The sequence below is a fragment of the Manacus candei genome, unplaced genomic scaffold (assembly GCF_025592945.1).
Source record: "Manacus candei isolate 608988 ecotype Guabito, Panama unplaced genomic scaffold, ASM2559294v1 h1tg000008l, whole genome shotgun sequence".
Classification (NCBI taxonomy): domain Eukaryota; kingdom Metazoa; phylum Chordata; class Aves; order Passeriformes; family Pipridae; genus Manacus; species Manacus candei.
Genome location: NW_026138056.1, coordinates 22,667,262 through 22,683,659, shown reverse-complemented (window position 1 = coordinate 22,683,659; position 16,398 = coordinate 22,667,262). Strand labels below are relative to the sequence as shown.

General features: G+C 41.2%; 1 long non-coding RNA gene across 2 annotated transcripts; it reads right to left on the bottom strand.

Moving 5' to 3' along the window:
- Positions 1–1,278: 1,278 nt before the first annotated feature.
- On the bottom strand, positions 1,279–15,962 carry LOC127462675 (uncharacterized). Of its 2 annotated transcripts, XR_007900516.1 has the most exons (4): positions 15,500–15,962; positions 12,512–14,232; positions 11,336–11,405; positions 1,506–8,667 (listed from the first exon to the last, which is right to left on the bottom strand). It is a non-coding gene; the product is annotated as an uncharacterized LOC127462675 (long non-coding RNA). The 2 variants fall into 2 exon arrangements; XR_007900515.1 differs by lacking the exon at positions 15,500–15,962 and having other exon boundaries at positions 1,279–8,667; positions 12,512–15,035.
- Positions 15,963–16,398: the final 436 nt, after the last annotated feature.

Here is a 16,398-nt window from a genome sequence, read left to right as displayed (position 1 = left end):
GGATATCTTATCAGGGTGGCTTTAAATTGCTGGAAAATGAGTAAAAAAAATACTGTCATTTTTCAAAATACTTTGTTTTTAGTAAATATAAATTGCAAATGAAATTTTAGCCTAATTTGTAATAGTCAAGGATATGTGACAAAGGGCTTGTTTAAAAAAGATTTCTTTATTCCTAAAAATGGATTGAAAGAAATATGCTGAAGACAAGTTTTGCCAGCACTGCTTAACCTGCTAGTATCTTGGAGATTATTTCTGCTGGCTTTCTGGGCCTTTTCAATGTGATCCTTGAAAATGCTAATTAATTTCAGGATTGCTGTGTGTGTGATATGCTTTGACATACACAGCAAATTAATAATAATATAATAATCTTTCTAAAAGAATTTTGAGAGCAATTTATAGTTCATGCCAGATGTCAGTTGACTGAGTAATTTAACACACTTGTGTAACTGAAAAGTAATAGCTTCTGCGAGCTTGCCATGTTGCTTATGGATATGAATGACAAAATTTATGGGTTTTTAGCTATGTGCATAATCCGAAAAATTCACTCTCTCTTGCAGGGAATAAGCACTATCACAAGTGAATGTGTTTTAATCATCTGAAATATGTAGCCCAAATGCTATTTTATTTGTTTAAACCAGGAAAAGACATAATTCCTCTAAAAGAAGTGCTGTGAATGCAATACCAAGAAAATTGTTCTTGTCCTATCAGTAGCTGCAGAGACCACATCTCCATAAAAGCTGTTAAAGCAGCAAAGACAGCACTGTCAGCTTAGAAATTGCACTAGAAGATATACTAGGCATCTGGCCCTGGAATCTAAAGTGCATCTTCCTGTATTTGTGCCCAGTGTAATGACCCTTAATCTTGAAGTCTTTAGACCTAGATGTGACCTTAGGGGTGGGGGTTAGGGAAACTGGGATCGACCTTGCCAGGCTTGAGCTGCCTAGAAACCACTCAGCCTGAGCTGGAGCTCCTGCAGAGCAGATAGACAGAGACAGGCACCTCTGGGAAGAGGTTCTCCCCCAAGAGATAGGTGGGTGGATGAATTTCTCCTTTTGGGGCACCAAGTCTAGGTAAGATTAATATCTCTGTCCTTTCATGCAAATGATGGTAAACTAAAGAACTGAGTGGAGGATGTTCCCTTTACCTCTCAGGAAAACTATAGTTTCACAATCACCTAGCAAGCCGTGACACTGAGCATTTTTAATTTGTTCTAATTTTACAAAAACTACAATACATAGTTGGTTTTGTTTTACCCTTAAAACAAAATGTCTCCCTCAGCTCTAGGTTCCCTAGAAAAAAAAATGTTTAAGCTCATGTCCACAGTGCTGCATTGTGACGGTTCATCCAAGAGTATCAGCATGTGAAAACCTTCCTGGTTCTCCAGTCTGCTGCCAAGTTCATCTCCATTACCCCTATTTTTATCTCTGAGAAAGGATAAGCCATACAAGGTTATAAAGGATAAGCCACATTAAGGTTAACAATTGTGAGGCTTGTCAAATTGAAATAAATGGGGTAATCACTTTGTAGTGTAAGGAAAGGAGCTACAAGCTTGGTTCCTGCCTGCCTGCCATTGGTTTCTTTCAGCTGAGACTCTGTGATTTCAGCCCCTGTAGAAACTGAGCATGGTGGATTAAACCTTGGGGTTTATTTTCTTTTTATGTTTGTGTTTGTTTGGTTTAAAGGGTGTTTATGCTTCTCCTGTAGTCTTAAAAATAAGAATTAGCTTACCCTGAGAATATTGCACCCAGGAATTTCCTATGCGTGCATCAGATACTCGAGTACATCTTTAAATCAGAACTCAACAGGTAGAAGCCACGTGAAGTGAGAGGAGGAGGACTGAAAATGAATTGGTTTAATCAAAAAGGGATGAGAAGTTAGTGAGTGGTGCAAGACCACATTATCTGCTTCAGTCACTCTCCTGCACTGAAATCCCACTGATCTAGATCTGTTACTCAGATGCACAAGCAAGAGGGCACATATCGTCCGTGACATCTCCAAGTAACCTTACAAGGACTATGAGTGAGCTGGGTTGGGATTGCTACTTACCATAATTTCTTTCAGCTCCCCACAAGTTTTAAATTTTATATATTTTTTTCATCCAAAAACAGTAGTCAAGAGGCCCTTAAGAGTAACCCACACATGCAGTGCCTTGTAGGGAGGGACCTTGGCTTTGAAGAACCTTCCATAGCTAAGATAAAAAAGAAGAGTTACAGAGTGCGCTCAAGCTGTTTTATGAGTAATTTTCCACTTTTTCATTGGAAACATTTAACAGGGTTGTGCTGTTGACACATGATATGATAAATTGCAGGACTCTCAGAGGATTGGCTATAAAACAGTTTTTCTCATCAGTAGCCAGCTAGAGAGCTGATGCTTTATAACTTGTCACAGTCTGTACATGCTCTATAAGCCAATCACAAACAAAACCTAGGCATGCATTCTCATGCTCAAAGGCAAGGGGTCAATACGGGGAAAGTTAAGGTAATGTAAGTGCTGCTCAAATTTTATTGGCTTATACATGAAACTGATCTCAGCACCGTAGCAGGAGCCAGACTGTCTTGCTTTTTGTCCTCAAAAAACTGTTCTCCAGAGAATGCAAGCAGGCCCTGTGGATAAGCACTGTAAATCTGTAGTGCCTATAAACCTATATGTTCTCATCATATCTGATAGACAGATTTTAGTGGGTTTATATGAGATTAGCTAGACATTTTAGGCTAAAGGGATAGCTAATGCTTTGCCTCTGACACCTTCATCTGAGAAGGTTTCCCAGTTGAGTTTGCCAGTGAAGCTGAATAACATCTCTGAGGCAAGTATTTTCTTTGGTTTTGACTGAGAATTTTAACTCCTGCTCAGAGGCTTCTTCCAAGAAAGTATGAGAGGAATACTGTTTTTTCTGTCTTTTTGAGACCAAAAGAAGTGGGAAGTAGACACGCAGTCTACAGGTGAGTCTTTGATTAGCTCATGTTACTCCAGACAACATTTACCTTGTTTACATCTTCCTGCAGATTTGACTGAAGTCAATAGAGATGCATATGAGTACATCAGTGCAAACTTTCTTCTGCATAAAGAAGACAACTTAAAACAAATCTGCATTCCTTGTAACAGTAAATTTTAATGTGTATTAAATTATAAAGTGTATAAATAAGGCTTAAATTATAATGTTGAAGGATTCTTGTTAGATAAGACATGATTGATAGTTTTGGTAACAGAATTTAAAATCTGCTTGATATAAGTCATGCCTTCTGCATTATTCTGACTGGAACCGTGTGCTGTGGTTCTAAGAAGTAATTTGCTTATTTATTGTAACAGCCCATTTAATGAAAATTTAATGAAGAGCAGTCCTTCTGGAAATCTTAGGCTCTGTGTGTGTAGGAGGAATATTGGATCAACGTCATCTGTAACATTTTTAGCTTGGGATTTTTATTGGTGTGTTACTAGAAGTTCTGTGCTTGCAGTCTACTTTTGTGGCAGTGACACAAACTAAATGCAGCTTCTTCGGAGACAAGGACTTGCCAAATGTTGTCCTTGTCACAGGAGAGGCTACATGAGTAGCTACAACGTCACACTAACCATGGCTTGCAATGGGATGTTTCTTTTCTCACTTCTGAAAGGAGAGAGGTGGTTTTGGGTTTGAGAAAACTGTAGCAACAAGGCTGCAGGAGTAAGATGCTTTCTTAGGTGTGTGTATGTCTGTATGGTGGCTTGCTCCCACTTCACATACCCTCCCCAGTAATGTATGAGAAGTGTAATTTTTTTCTCTGATATGAAAAAAGGATGAATTTGGAAATCTTAGCACTTTTTTTTTCCAATTTCTTTTAGTCGGTCTTACTTTATTAAGCTAGTATATTTATACCAAATATGGAGTTCTGAAGTTGACTAGGGATGTCCCTAAGATCACCACTGCCATTATAAAGCCAGGAATCTAAAAAGAGGATAAATCCCTTTTGTATGGCTCTGTAAGCAGCTCTACTTGCTGGTTAGATTTACATATCAAATGCATTTCAATCTTTTTTTCTTCTGAGCACTTCTGAACTAAGCCTATTCTTCAGGGCATTTGTTCAATTATGCCACTTAGGAGCTTGTGGATAGTTCCTGGGCCATTGTAATGTGTGACCAGTTATCAAGCTTTGTATTAAAGTCCTATGTGCCTTTTTTTCAGTAACAGTGGTGCTTTTTTCCCATCCCCTTACACAGTTTCCTGTTGCCTATTTCTTCCTTGTGTTTTTGTCCTTGTGCAAGTACAACTTGTGGTAGTATTTGCTGAAATGTAGGAGAAGAATTTCTGGATTTCACTCGAGCCCTGAAGGTTGTGAGTAGGCCTTGAAACCGGAAATTCCCATTGCAGCTCCAGAGCTGAGAGAGTAGTGGGAGGGAGGGGGTGCATGGCTGGGGTAATTGATGGAGAAAGTGGAAATGCTCTTATCCTCATACTGTCAGAAAGAGTAATACCCAGCCCTGTGCTGGAGCACAGGGATCACTGGGTTGGGATCAGACAGCAAGGCTGGTGTGCCGTTCTTCTCCCTCCTGCGCTGTCTCCACAGTCCTGCTGTACCACTACTGAAACACTTGGTCACAGAATTTATCCCATTTGTGAATTTAACATACATGCTTTTTGCAGAAAAGAAAGATATTTGGTGGAGAGTGTCTTAGGAAAATCTATTTACTCATGGAAACTTGTCTCAGATTTGAAGAAAGAGAGGAAAAGAGGACACTTTGCATGTGCAAACACCAGTTCATACCTCATACACACACACACAGAGATGTGTGCATGATCATATGCACATACCAGTTGTGATCATTTCCAACAACTATTCACAAGACAATAGTTTCAAAACCACAGTGTCAAACTGGAAGCCTGTGTGTGTTGCTATGGATATAAGGGTTTGCCTAGAAAAGCAAGTCAAGTTTGCCCAAAAAATTACTGATGTAGGGTTGAGAACTTGATTTTCTGAAGTGATCTTCTTCTGAAAATGAGCCTCTTCAGAGCCATTAAGCCTTGACTATCAAAAACATGAAGCAACTTTCTACATCTTATTGCTGGTACTACTATTAGTAGTAAAAACAGGAAACATGAAAGAACATGTGAGCGGCATTGTGAGCAGATATTAAATGGAATTGTTCATTAAAGAATGTTTATTAATATTACTTTAAATTATTAGACTGATTCAGGAAGTCACTTAACATTAAGAATGTAATTAAGTGTATGTTTAAATTATTCTCTGAACTGATTCAGTAACAAAGGATCTGGATTAGAACTAAAAGTAAACACCAAGGACGTCTTCAGGCTTTGGTAAGTTGAATACAGTGGAATTACTTTGGTGAAAGGAACAATAAAAGAAAACATAGAATTAAGTTTTTTGGAAGCTTTTTTCTTTTCTTCTTCTGTAAATGTGGTATTTTAAAGTTTCTCACTTCCCTAGATCCCTTTGTTTTAGTAGATATGTTATAAATGTGTATATATATATATGCACACACACGTGTGTGTATATATATATATATGTATAGACACACTATATGCACATGATGTCCAAATGTAACACATGGGAATAAATAAGCATGTAGCCTTAAGACATAATGTTGTAGCTTCAAGAGGCAGACCCTGTCAGGAAAATTTGACTATACAATAGTACTTCCCAACAGCATGATTGACCAAGTTTTCCAAGTCTCCCCCTTCTGAACCACTTTCAGCCCCACTAATAACAAAAAAGGGAAAAATCACAGGCTGAGCAGTTTATAACAATGCTAAAGGGAACTGGCAGAGTTCTTCACCGCGAATTTCCAGATTTTCTCACTATGCCCATCTAGTCCCCAAAGCCCTCCTTAGCAGTTTCTTAACAGCTCTGACCCCTACAGAGCTCTTAAGATCCATCTCTGTCCATACAAAATTTAGATAATTTGTGATTTGAACAATTGTCCATACATTAGACTATCCCAATTAAGTAGTCCCTACTGCCCCTACTTTGCTATAAAACCAGTTGTATCATATAAGTGATAGAGAGCAGCAGAGAGAATCACATGAATACGTAATGTTTCTAATGTTGCTCATCTGTGTTGCCACAGTGCTTGACCTGCAAAAATACTTAATCATTTTGAATGAGATAGCTTCTCTAATAACCGGTGCTGTGGTGGTCACAGCTTTCTTATGCTGGGAATTTAGAAACTTCAGCTGGAACTTAAATAAGCTGTACTGGTGCTTCTCAAACCCTGACAATGGGGACACAACCTGCCAAAGGGCTGTATGATGTGTATATATATGTGCTTATCTGCTCCTGCCAGGGTAGGCGCATCTCGAGAGCTTTAGATAGGAAGTCACTGAAGCCTAGACTGAGTACTAGCACTGAAAGGTGGGCTTACCAGCAAGTGACTATCCCTGGAGTTCACACCAGCAAATGACTCTCCCTGGAGTTCTCCATGGTGAAAACCCGCCATCAGATGGAAGACTGTGAATATTGTTGAATTTAGATACTAGTTGTCTGGCTGAATTGCTGAGAGTGTCTGAGGCTGCTGGCATGGTTCTGCAGACCCTGCCTTGCCCTGCTGTCTTCACTAGCCCTCCTCGGAGCTGTCTGGAGGAAGGGTAGTCAGGCCTATTGAATCATATTTGAAGGAAAAAAATGAAAGAAAATTGGGTAAATAAACTCTTAAAATTACTTTTACCAGTAGCTGGGCACCCCTAAGGTGGTATACTGAAATAATAAATTAGGATCCTGTCTACAAATCTGTGATTTCTTTAAAGATGCAGATTTTTTTCCATAAGCAATGATGCTTTCCAAACACCTTTTAAATAATTTGCAATCAGAAACGAGAATATAGAAGATTTTTAAGTACAGAGTGTCATATTAGCTTTCTGTATTCATCTTGATAAATTCTTAAGTTCTTACTGTGCATTTTCCAGGCTTTTTTTTTTCTGAATCTGCTTGTTTGGGAGAGCTCAGGCAATTTTTGACCCTGTTAACATACCTATTTTGCTATGTTTTTTCTCACTGTTAAGCAAACTGAAAAAGTAGGGAATTCAGTTCTGCTAAATTTGGTCTCCAAAACCTCTCCACCTCTCCTTAGTTTTTTCCTCTAGAACATTCAGAAAGCACGATCTGTTAGTGTGATGTCTGCTAATTCCTCCCTGCCAATATAATCACTTTCTAAACGCATCAGCTCTCAGAAAGGACAGAAGTGCATGGCAACTCTGTGTGTAACCTGGGCATTCCAGCTCCAATCCATACCCCCTAGGGGTAGAATGTTCATTTCACCCAGCTTTACTGCTACCTCTCAGCAGCATTGATGGTTAAAACCCCGCCTTGTCCTTCTCAGACAGAAGAGAGGTTGCTAGTATGACTAGGTTGCTAGGTTTCTAAAATTAAGGAAAATGTAGGAATCATGTGCTACAGGATGCAAACCCCGAAACATGACAGGGAAATGCAGAGTTTTGGATGAGGAAACATGGAATACTTGTGTGTGTTATATTGATTTGTATTGCATTAGATAAGGAGTCTATATGTGACACAATAATTTAGTGTTTCTGTGTAAGTCTAGCAGATTCAAAGCCAACTTTCTAGTACTGTTTTTGCAGGGATTTTTCAGGAGCATTTCGAAAGATCAGCCATCTTTCTCTTTCACTGACAGGGCTTTTCTGATTTAGCTCCGACATTTGTAATTGCTTCATATGCGTTGTTATTGCCTTTTCCTGCCTGTACTTAGCTACTGCTTGCCTTTATTGGTCTTTCTAAATTCCAGATCTGGGCACATATAAGAAGAAAGAAAGATTTGTCCTCCTGTTCCTTATCAGACTCATATCCCCTCCTTCAAGTTAGGTTTTGGGCTGGAACTGCAGTCCCAGTCCTCTGGGTTTATCCCAAATCACTGTCTCCTCTGCCCTTCATCCTACTTCATGTGGCTCAAGGAAGAAATATCCTGCGGTCAAGAATCCAACAAACACAGCTTCTGCTGACAAGTTTTCACCAGAAAAAGGTTCTTCAAAGCCATCCCTTAATCACTTGGAACCTGTTTGTAGTTCTTGCTTGCTGGACAAAATTGTTCTTACTTTCTGAGAGGGTGAGTGCTTGAATAAATTGAACAAAACCATGTGCATGTGGAGACATAAAAATCTATTGATTTTTTGTGTTTGCCCACAAAATGTTAAAGAAGTTTGTTTGAACAACTGTCTTAAGCTGAACACAAAAGGATGAGCACAGGCAACAGAAGAAAACGCATTATAAATAAAAAAAAAAGTACTTTTCACCGTTCTATTGTACTTTGAACTATTTGTCTCCTTTCTGTGCTTCTCCATATTGCTCTATAAACTTCTGAGGTTGCAGAATTATTTCTCTTCACTTAAGTTTGAATAGAAACTCATTCTTCATTTCTACTCAGAATCGGTGGCAGTCTTCATGATAAATGCTCAGCTCAGTACTCCCCAAATTTTCCAGGCAGTTTCACAGTTTCCATGCAGGTGAGCTTGGGTAGTCTTTGTTCCTTCACATCCACACGTGAGCCACAGAACAGCCTTCATCTTGCAGGCTCATGTGTTGTATCTGCAAAGGTGGCAGTGTTTTTCTGTAGTTTAAGATGGTAAAAACAGTCAGGTGTTTTCATTTCTAACTTCTTGTTGTCCTGTATTTAGGATTCCTTAAGACTTTGCATCCTTAGGTGTCTTTTCTCTGATGTGTTCGTTGTCTCCAAAGTTGAGAGAAAATAAAAAAAAAGAAGTTTATATATTGCTGAAATTTATAATATGATGTAACATGCCTTTATGGACTGCTAATTGTTTGAAAATGGATTAACGTTAATATAGTTGGTATCTGGGGTGCATTGATTTATCCATATCTTTAATCTCTATATCCCTGTATGCAAATCACCATGCAGACAAAAACAATATATCTGTGTTCCGAATCATAAACATCCAGGACCTGTGTTTCTTTGATTGCTTGCAGTTAGTATAACATAAACCTTGCTAAATGTTCTTCTATCAATCTACAAACCCTGTAAACAAGTCATCTTTGCATTTTCCTTATCTCTTTGCTTAAAGTCAGAAAAATAAAAAAAAAAAAAAAAAGCTTTTGAATCCTTTGATTTAGAGAATTTATTTCCAATAATTTTAGGACAGCCGTAACATACCTGGATTTTCTGTTCCTGTAAGCTTACAATATTATTGACATATTAAAGTGTATCTTATTATGCACGTTTTGCATAGTGACAGAAGGAACACTTCAAGGAAGAACAGAGGTTGTTCATATAACAGTGCACCTAGAATTTTTTAATAATATGTGTAAGAAAAAATTGCTGACTCATTGAAACCAAGCAGTGAAATTGTACATTTTGTTAATTTATCCAATTCAAAAATTAACCTTGAATTAATGGATTCAAACACCTTGTTGTGAACATTTTCTTTTATTTGAAAATCCTTCTCTTCCTTCCTTTTCTCAGTTTCTTCCTATTTCTCTTTGTTTCTCCTTTTTTTCTGTCTCTTCCTCTTTCACTTTCTCTTTTGTTCTCGTTCTTTCTCTAATTCCCTTTCAAAACATGCTCTTATTTTAAAAATGTCCTAGATTTTGAGCTCCTAAATACACAAGAAATATTTTTCTTGATCCAGCCTGAGACCTATTCTTTTTTTTTTTTTCAGATTTAAGCAGAAAACAGTCAGAATACTCTTCCTAGTAAACGAATTCTGTTACTCACTCTTCAAATGATTTTTTCTTGTCCTCTACCAGTTTATGAGAAGGCTATTTATTAATTTAGTTCCCTTTATGCTTAGGTTAGGGGTTTGGATTTTTTTTCAAGGTAACATTAGTGCTAGCATCCTAGTAGTACAATTACTTCTTTGCCTATCTTAGCATTGTTTGTCCTCTGATATTTGCCAAGAGCCGTCATACTTCCCCTCTGACTTCACTTTGCTGAGCTGACAAATCAAGTTCTTGTGATCAGATCATGACTGGAGATTCTTCATCCTCTTTGCTATCTTAGTAGCCTTTTGCTTGACCATGATTAATGGGGCGACATAATCCCAATGAAAGCTTGCCTACATCTAGGGTTAGAGCATAAAATAATTTCCTCTAATAGCATCCCACTAACTTTTTTTTTCCAGGTGTATATCACACATGTAGCATACAGATATTATGCAACAAAATAATACCCCAAGTCCTCTTTCTCCCTCTGTTTTCAGACACTTGCAGTCCTAACTTACAACATGAAATAGTTTCATTCATTCCAGGCCATGATGTTCCGTGTTCTCAAGCGACATTTGTTTTGTTTCTATTATTCCCATTCCGTAAAGTGATTGTGTTCTTTCTCACACAGTATTCCAGAAATCCTACATTTTTCATAGACACAGAAAAGTGTTTCTGGGCCAACTCTGCTATTATTATGTATTATTTCTCTTTATGCAGGATTAATGCTCTATTTTTATTGCGTCTATATTATTAGGAAGCCCTTGGATGCATTTAATTGACTGCACTAATAGTGTAGTGTGAACACTGACCTTGGTCAGACCCATTGCTGTGTTAGTAGTATGAACCTTCAGTTCAAAGGGATTCAGCAGTCCCAAAGTGTTTGTCCTGTCCTGGCAGTTAGGGGGGCTCGTATTCCAGTACGTAGCTATGGATCTGAAGCACAGCTGGGGACTGCAGTATGTGCTGCAGCGCCATCTTAAATCAAGACTTCATTTAGGGAAGGATGGAGTTCCTTTTGAAATGTGTATTGCATCCTATGTGCTTCAAATCTTGACCATGCATGTTTAAACCTGGCTCTTGATCTAAGAGTGCAACATCTTGCTAAAAAGTCAAGCTTACTAAAATTAAGTTTCTGAACATGTAAGTGCAGAAGATCTATCTGAACAGGCACATATATTGTTTTGATTTTACACTTATCAAGATAAAATTAACACTTTCTTTTTACCTGAGAGGTTTCTATGTATTTCTTAAATACTCATGACCTGAAACCTATAGCTGATGTCACCGGTTTGACTAATGTGGGGAATCTGACATTTTAATTGTTTGAAATTGAGCAAAAGAAATGCAAAGAAGAAAAACCCACGGATTTTTCTGTTTTCTTTTGGGATTTTGGTGCTCTTTCCAAGGAAATGATTTATTCTGATTGGCCCTTAGAATCCTCTACAGAGGAGAGATGAGAAACTATAAATCTTTAAAATAGGTCAACATCTCACTAATTATTGCTTTAATTAGTGACAACCACATAATAATTTTTATTCCTCTGTTCAATTTAATAGGAGTCAGACATATTTGAATTTTTCTAATTTGAAAGAAGTTGTGCCCTTGATTTTTAATGGACTTCACCCAGTCTGGCAGATTACTTGGAAGTATTGATGGTAAAAATTTAAAGACTGTACCTTTAGTTTTCCTGTCACAGCTGCTCTTTTCATTTTATCCACAAATATTAGTAGGCTGAGCATGTATTACCTGAAGAAATGACAAATAGCAAAAAGTTCTTAATTAGGTGTGAAAAACAACAGCCTGAAGGTAAGAGATTTTTACAGAGACCTGTACATTCATTAAAAAATGTTCTCTCAGTTGATTGTCTCATACACTAGATGTATAACAGTAAATCAAATAATATATGGTTTAAATGGTCCAAAAATACTTTCAACACCTCTACTAGATCTAGTTTGTGAGGTAGGAATAGTGTATGGAATAAGTTTTGGGTTCAGAAAAGACTGAACAGTTGTTTTAGACAGGTTGTGCCAAGTGACATCACAGTGCTGGGTCATAACCCTCTGAAGTTGGAAAGACCTATGTATATTCCATGTTCTTCTAAGTACTGTAATAATTCTTCAAATAATTATGTTATTCTCTGTTAAAATTTCTAAGAAAATAATACTATTGCCTTGCTTATTAACTTCTTTACCAGCTGCATTCATTAAGATCAGTTCAAATATACACTAGTTAGTTACTGTAAACAGAGTATTTCATCTTGCATTTTCTTGTACAAAAAATTTATACAAAACTTATTAGTGATGGGGTTAACAACCTTAGATTACATTTTAAGTACTATTGTACAAGTATTGAGTGTGTATTTTAGTTAATACCATTTAACATGCAAACTGTACTTCACCGCCTAATAAACAGAATTACTTTAATATGGCAAATTATAAAGCAACCTTAGTATAAACAGTACACCAAGTTAATTTAACAGGTTCCTCCTGTTAATTAATTTGTCCTTGATTTACAATTTAAAATATTTTATACCAACAGCATATTTAAAATTTGGTATTTCTTCCCTGTTTTCTGATTGTGGGACTTCTTTACTCAGGTTTTTATAAGACTACATCTGACACACAAACATTTAGTATAGAGTAGTGTGGTATTCTTAATATCCACCATGCTATTAAAGCAGTTCCTGATTAAGTAAAAATTAATTTACATTAGACTACAAATTACTATCTCTATTATCTCACTCCTCTCACTCCTCAGTATTGTGGTAATTTATCAGTACCGGAGGAGCTAAGTAATACAAAAGAAATGTGGGGAATTTTGTGCAGAGTATGAAAATTAATCTCATTACATACCTTACTGTCTGGCTCATCCACTTTCCTGCCGTGTGGCAGTCATCACCGTGCACCAGGCCTTGAAGCACCAGACACACTGTTTCTCCTCTGCTTCTCTCAGTGGGAAGATCCTGCTGCTTGAACAGCCCTTCAGGGTGGAGACAGTGGGACAGTGCTTGTTCTGCTGGAAAGCTTGCTTTGCTTATTGCCTGACTTACCTGTGCTCTACACCTTTCTTAGCCACCACCTTGAGTACAGGATAAGTGAAATAAAATGAAATGTTGGCGTGTAATCATCCCAATTCAAAAACTAAATTTTAACTTTTTGAAAATGACTGGCCTGTGTCTGTAAATTGGACAATACCTTGAGTCTGCCTCTTGCTATAGTAGGACCATTCACCCCTGAGTGAAACTGATGCCCCAGACTGCCTCAACAGCTGCAATAAGGAGGTAGTAGCTCGTTTCCCTTCATATTTTCGTGTCACAGATGATACTCTACAGATCTGAATCTACATGAGACAGATAGCCTCGATTCCCACTGGGAAGGCATGAAAGGATCACTTCTCACGCTCTACGTTGCAAAGCATTTTAGAGTGACATTTGTAAGCTATTTTTGATTCGGAACATTGCTTCTGAACGGTTCGTACTTGGAAGTTTCTCGTGTTCTGCCGCGCCGGGTTTGGGCGAGACTTGAGCGGGGCTTGCGCTGCGCTGGGCGATGCTCCCTGCGCGGCCGGCAGGGGTCGCGGCGGTGCCGGCGGAGGGGCCGCATCGTCCCGCATCCCGCCCGGCCCCCCGGGGCAGCGCCCGGGGGCGTCCCGCGGCCGTCCCGGGGCCAAGCTCTGCCCCTCTGGCTCCGGGCAGGTGTCGCTTAAGGAGGGAAAAAGGAAAAACAATTTTATAAAAAAAAAAAAAGGGGGGGAGGGAGTAGTGGGAGGGCATGGGTGTGTTCTTCTAACTCAAGGAGAGGCTGGTAGGCAGTGCTCCCTGCTCCTCTCCATGAGAAGCCTTGGAAATCAGACTACCCCCAAGAAAAATTGCTGAGAGCAGGGTTTTTGTTCTGTTCTTGGAGTAAGAAGGCAAGTGGTGAATATTAAATGCAGGTTACTTTCAGATGCCGCTGCCATAACCTCAACCTACGGCAGCGATGTGACATCGGAAGGGGAAACACATGGCTCTAGATGGCATAGTTCATCAGCTGGGTCTTCAGACCTTCCTTACATCCATTTTTTATGTGCTCCATCATCATCGTCACCACCATTATTATTGCTACTGTAGTTTAGAAGGGAGGAAGGTTCTCTGTTTCTGAAAGCTTTCCAAAAGAACCTCCATCTATTCCAAAGTTCCACTTCTTTCCAAGCAGTAAGAAATATTTTTAAAATTACATTGCGAGATTGGCAGTAGCAGGCTCACTTACATATTTATGTTTCTTTTGCTGTGGAAGTATAGAATGTTTATAACAAAGCTTTAGTGCTGATTTCCAAGAAAACAAGAAGGAATGAGATGTGGTGGAGATAATGCCTTAGTGCAGGGGTAGTCAGTTCACGTTTGTAATCCTGCAAAGAGTTTAACTGAGTCCTTCAGGTTGCTCAGGACACAACACATTTAAAAGACTTCCCTGTTCTCTACCTGTATGAGGGTTAATCTTGGCTGTGCATCATCCTGGCCCACACATGAGCAGGTGAAGATGGACTTTCCTCTGTTTACTGCATGGCTCTCCTGAGGTCTTGCGAAGTGCTGGGTCTTACAAAGAACACATAAACAGAAGAAATGACACACAGAAATTAGAGCAATCTGAGGGTACATAGAAAATGTGCAAATGTGCATATGTATGTGTGGGTAGATGTGTATATGTGAAGAGGCATCTCAAAAACAAGAAATGAGAGAAGCTATGTGGCACGGCAGGAGCAGGCAGTGCATTGAGAAAAACTCATCCTCAGCTCTCTGAGCTGAAGAGAAAGGATGGAGTAGCCCACGTACTTCATCTGTCTACTGGACAGCATAAGGATGATTACAAGGAAATGAAGAGGCTGAGGAAAAAGCAAGATTTCTCCTCTTCTATCCCTTTGCAGAGAAGGGTGGTCAGTCCAATTTACAATCCAGTTTTTGGTAAAAAACCTACTGCAGTCAGTGATGTCTCCTGAGCGCGATAGAAAAGAGGAAAAAGCTCTACGACCTTCAGGCAGATGGTGTTGTTATCATTTATAGTTCTTGTAGTTATTGCTGTTTCTTAGTTGTTTTGCCTTATTTAGTGTTTGAGAGCATCCCCTGCCCTGGCTGGCTGTGGCTGCCGTTTGATAGACGGCAGAGTAGAATTAGGCCGCGGCAGATGGCCGCGAACGGAGCCGGGACGGGAGCGTGACAGAACCCCCGCAGGACTTGCTTCCAACCTGGCTGTTTCAGAGTGGCGGTTGGGAGGACTCGACGGGAGGGATGCGCCGGGGGACCCGTTCGGGGACTCCGCCGGGGCAGCGGCTGTGCACCGCGCAGGCCAAGCCGCTCTCCTGCCCTACCCTCAGGGATGCTAGGTTTTCTTCCGCCGGGGACGCTCCATCACGAGGGCCACCCGGTGCCACCGGGACGTGTCTGCAGCACGACCGGGAGCAGGTGGCCTGGCCGCCCGCGTCGGGAGTTCGATGACGCTGCCAGCACCAGGGACAGCGCCGGTCGCGGTCCCGGCCCCCACCCGGCCCCCTCTCGGTCCCTCCGATCCTTTGTTCCGAGGCCCCGCGGAACAAAGACTTCCGCCGCCGACGGCGCGGAGACCCCGGCCTCTCCCGTCCCCGCCTCCGCCCCCTCCCCACACCTGCCGGCTTGGCCCCGCCACCGCCGTCGTCTCCATCGGAGCCGCCTCTCCGGTGCCCCCGGCCGCACACGCCCCGGCCCCCGCGCACGCCGCGCTGCCACCGCCGCCCCGCCGCCCTCCCCCGCGCGTAAGCTGCCCCGCACACACTACCCCGCCGCCGCCGCCCCCTGCTCCGCGCTCGCAAATCGCCACCTTGCTCCTCACCCTGCCGCCCAGACCCGCGCAAAAAGTCCGCACACCTCTCCGCTGCCCACCGGCACCACTCTGAGCCGGTCTCCCCACACCGTCCCCGTACTCTATTCTCCTCCGCTCCCCCTCGCAACCGCCGCACACTCCTCTTCGCGTGTCCCGGCTGCCTCTCCGCACACGTCTCTGTTGCAGTGTCCCTGCCGCACATCCAGCATCTCCCGCACCCATTCACCAGCGCCGCACATGGCTCTGCCGGCCCGCGGCACAGACGATGTTCTGCTACCTCTCGCGCACCTCGCCACTGCCCCAGGGCCCGCGTTCCTCGGATTCCAGAGAAGTCCCGCAAGAGGAGGAGCCACTACCGAGCGGGCACCCCTAGCTACCGACTGGGCGATGCGCAAAGAACAATCCTCGCGATGGTAATATTAGAAAATGTATTTATTTCCCATTAATCGACTTTACATGATTCAGCCCAAGAAAGCAAGAGGTCGAGTCACCACCACCTTGAAAATCCACCACGGCTACCCCAACGCTCCAGTAGTCCCCCACGGCCCCGTTACCTGCTGATGACAGCTGCCCTCGCGGGCGCCCGTCCCATGGCAGTGACATCTCTCCACCGGGCTGCGCCGATCAGTACGCCAGTCCTAGTTAGTCTCGATTTCCATAGGTGAGTACAGGTTGTCGAGCTCTTTATTGCTTTGTCTCTCCTTTTTTTTTTTTTTTTTTAACTTTTCAGTTTTCTATTACTTTTAGTATTAACGTTTTTGTTATGGTGTGTTCTAGCGAGATCTTTCATGCTGCTTTGAGGATCCGCTCTTGGCATTCACCGCGTGCCTTAATTGTATGACATTAAATCAAGGTCCGCTGTGAACACGGAGAGTCAGAGCCTTAGAGCGCTCTCTCTCTCTCTCTCT